At 43.1% G+C, this 3,683-nt stretch overlaps 1 non-coding gene across 1 annotated transcript; it reads right to left on the bottom strand.

Annotated features, from left to right (window-relative positions):
* Positions 1-493: 493 nt before the first annotated feature.
* LOC148550777 (small nucleolar RNA R71) lies at positions 494-600 on the bottom strand. The gene has a single exon (XR_015893937.1). It is a non-coding gene; the product is annotated as a small nucleolar RNA R71 (small nucleolar RNA).
* Positions 601-3,683: the final 3,083 nt, after the last annotated feature.

Genomic DNA, 3,683 nt, shown 5'->3' with positions numbered 1-3,683 from the left:
AGAACCTGAAAGGACTCTGAAGAGAAAACTAAGAGAAGCTAAATTACAACAATCCAGAGACAACCTTATTGAAAATTTTGAACAAGTAAAGGAGATGGCAGCCGAACCCAACAACAATAATGTAAGGAGAATGCTTGGTGACTTTACTGCACCTACTTCCAATTTACATGGAAGAAGCATCTCCAATCCTGCCATTGGAGCAAATAATTTTGAGCTGAAACCTCAGCTAGTTTCTCTGATACAGCAGAACTGCAAGTTTCATGGACTTCTATCTGAAGATCCTTTTCAGTTCTTAACTGAATTCTTGCAGATATGTGATACTGTTAAGACCAACGGAGTAGATCCTGAAGTCTACAGGCTCATGCTTTTCCCTTTTGCTGTAAGAGACAGAGCTAAAGTGTGGTTGGACTCTCAACCCAGAGATAGCCTGAACTCTTGGGATAAGCTGGTCACGGCTTTCTTAGCCAAGTTCTTTCCTCCTCAAAAGCTGAGCAACCTTAGAGTGGATGTTCAAACCTTCAGACAGAAAGAAGGTGAATCCCTCTATGAAGCTTGGGAAAGATACAAGCAGCTGACCAAAAAGTGTCCTTCTGACATGCTTTCAGAATGGACCATCCTGGATATATTCTATGATGGTTTATCTGAGCTATCAAAGATGTCATTGGACACTTCTGCAGGTGGATCCATTCACCTAAAGAAAACGCCTACAGAAGCTCAAGAACTCATTGACATGATTGCTAATAACCAGTTCATGTACACTTCTGAGAGGAATCCTGTGAGTAATGGGACGCCTATGAAGAAGGGAGTTCTTGAAATTGATACTCTGAATGCCATATTGGCTCAGAATAAAATATTGACTCAGCAAGTCAATATGATTTCTCAGAGTCTGAATGGAATGCAAACTGCATCCAACAATACTCAAGAGGCATCTTCTAAAGAAGAAGCTTATGATCCTGAAAACTCTGCAATAGCAGAGGTAAATTACATGGGTGAACCTTATGGAAACACCTATAATCCATCATGGAGAAATTACCCAAATCTCTCATGGAAGGATCAAAAGCCTCAACAAGGCTTTAATAATGGTGGAAGAAACAGGTTTAGCAATAGCAAGCCTTTTCCATCATCCACTCAGCAACAGACAGAGAACTCTGAACAAAATACTTTTAATTTAGCAAACTTAGTCTCTGATCAATCCAAGGCCACTGTAAGTTTCATGAATGAAACAAGGTCTTCCATTAGAAATTTGGAAGCACAAGTGGGCCAGCTGAGTAAAAGGATCACTGAAATTCCTCCTAGTACTCTCCCAAGCAACACAGAAGAGAATCCAAAAGGAGAGTGCAAGGCCATTGACATAAGCACCATGGCTGAACCTCTAAGGGAAGGAGAGGACATGAATCCCAAGGAGGAAGACCTCCTGGGACGTCCAGTGATCAATAAGGAGCTTCCCTCTGAGGAACAAAAAGAATCTGAGACTCATCTAGAGACCATAGAGATTCCATTGAACCTCCTTATGCCATTCATGAGCTCTGATGAGTATTCCTCTTCTGAAGAGAATGAGGATGTTACCGAAGAGCAAGCTGCCAAGTTTCTTGGTGCGATCATGAAGCTGAATGCCAAATTATTTGGTATTGAGACTTGGGAAGATGAACCTCCCTTGTTCACCAATGAACTAAGTGATCTGGATCAACTGACATTGCCTTAGAAGAGACAGGATCTTGGAAAGTTCATAATACCCTGTACCATAGGCACCATGATCTTCAAGGCTCTGTGTGACCTTGGTTCAGGGATAAACCTCATGCCTCTCTCTGTAATAGAGAAACTGGGAATCTATGGGGTGCAAGCTGCTAAAATCTCATTAGAGATGGCAGACAATTCAAGAAAACAGGCTTATGGACAAGTAGAGGACGTGTTAGTGAAGGTTGAAGGCCTTTACATCCCTACTGATTTCATAGTCTTGGATACTGGAAAGGAAGAGGATGAATCCATCATCCTAGGAAGACCTTTCCTAGCCACAGCAAGAGCTGTGATTGATGTGGACAGAGGAGAATTGATCCTTCAATTAAATAAGGACAACCTTGTGTTTACAACTCAAGGATCTCCCTCTGCATCCATGGAGAGGAAGCAAAAAAAGCTTCTCTCAAAGCAGAGTCAACCAAAGCCCCCACAGTCAAACTCTAAGTTTGGTGTCAAACCCCCATATCCAAACTCTAAGTTTGGTGTTGGGAGGTTTCAACAAAGCTCTGCACATCTGTGAGGCTCCATGAGAGCCCACTGTCAAGCTATTGACATTAAAGAAGCGCTTGTTGGGAGGCAACCCAATGTTTATTTATCTAACTATATTTTTCTTAGTTATATGTCTTTATAGGTTCATGATCATGTGGAGTCACAAAATAAATATAAAAATTGAAAACGGAATCAAAAACAGCAGAAGAAAAATCATACCCTGGAGGAAGACCTTACTGGCGTTTAAACACCAGTAAGAAGCATGTTTTGGGCATTCAACGCCAGAACAGAGCATGGTTCTGGCGTTGAACGCCAGAAATGGGCAGCATCTGGGCGTTTGAATGCCAGAAATGCACCCTGGAGGAGAGCTGGCGCTGAACGCCCAGAACAAGCATGGTTCTGGCGTTCAACGCCAGAAATAGGCTACAAATGGGCGTTCAACGCCCAGAACAAGCACCAACCTGGCGCTGAACGCCCAGAGTTGTGTGCAAGGGCATTTTACATGCCTAATTTGGTGCAAGGTTGTAAATCCTTGAACACCTCATGATCTGTGGACCCCTCAGGATCTGTGGATCCCACGGGATCTGTGGACCCCACAGGATCCCCACCTACCTCCACTCATTTCTTCTCACCCCTCTTTCACACAATCCCATAAACACTCTTCCCCAAAACCCTTCACCAATCACCTCAATCTCTCTTCCCCATCACCTCTTCACCACTCACATCCATCCACTCTTCCCCATAAACCTACCTCATAAACTCCACCTACCTTCAAAATTCAAAATCAATTTCCCACCCAAACCCACCCTATATGGCCGAAACCTCACCCCCTCCCTTCCCTATATAAAGCCTTCCATTCTTCCTCATTTTCACAAAACACAACCCTCTCTTCTCTTCTTGGCCGAAACACACCTCCCCCCTCTTCTCCATCTTTTCTTCTTCTTCTTCTTCTTCTTCATCTTTTCTTTCTTCTCTTGCTCGAGGGCGAGCAAAATTCTAAGTTTGGTGTGGTAAAAGCATAAGCTTTTTGTTTTTCCATTACCATTGATGGCACATAAGACCGGAGAATCCTCTAGAAAAGGGAAAGGGAAGACAAAAGCTTCCACCTCCGAGTCATGGGAGATGGAAAGGTTCATCTCCAAAGCCCATCAAGACCACTTCTATGATGTTGTGGCCAAGAAGAAGGTGATCCCCGAGGTCCCTTTCAAACTCAAAAGAAATGAGTATCCGAAGATCCGATATGAAATTCAAAGAAGAGGTTGGGAAGTTCTAACAAACCCCATCCAACAAGTCGACATCCTAATGGTTCAAGAGTTCTATGCTAATGCATGGATCACTAGGAACCATGATCAAAGTAAAAACCCGAACCCAAAGAATTATCTCACCATGGTTCGGGAGAAATACTTAGATTTTAGTCCGGAAAATGTGAGGTTGGTGTTCAACTTGCCAAACATGGAAGA

This window comes from Arachis ipaensis, chromosome B7, assembly GCF_059453495.1.
Source record: "Arachis ipaensis isolate K30076 ecotype BB chromosome B7, ASM5945349v1, whole genome shotgun sequence".
Classification (NCBI taxonomy): domain Eukaryota; kingdom Viridiplantae; phylum Streptophyta; class Magnoliopsida; order Fabales; family Fabaceae; genus Arachis; species Arachis ipaensis.
The sequence above is the reverse complement of the archived record's forward strand: the minus strand, read 5'-3'. Positions and strand labels throughout refer to the sequence as shown.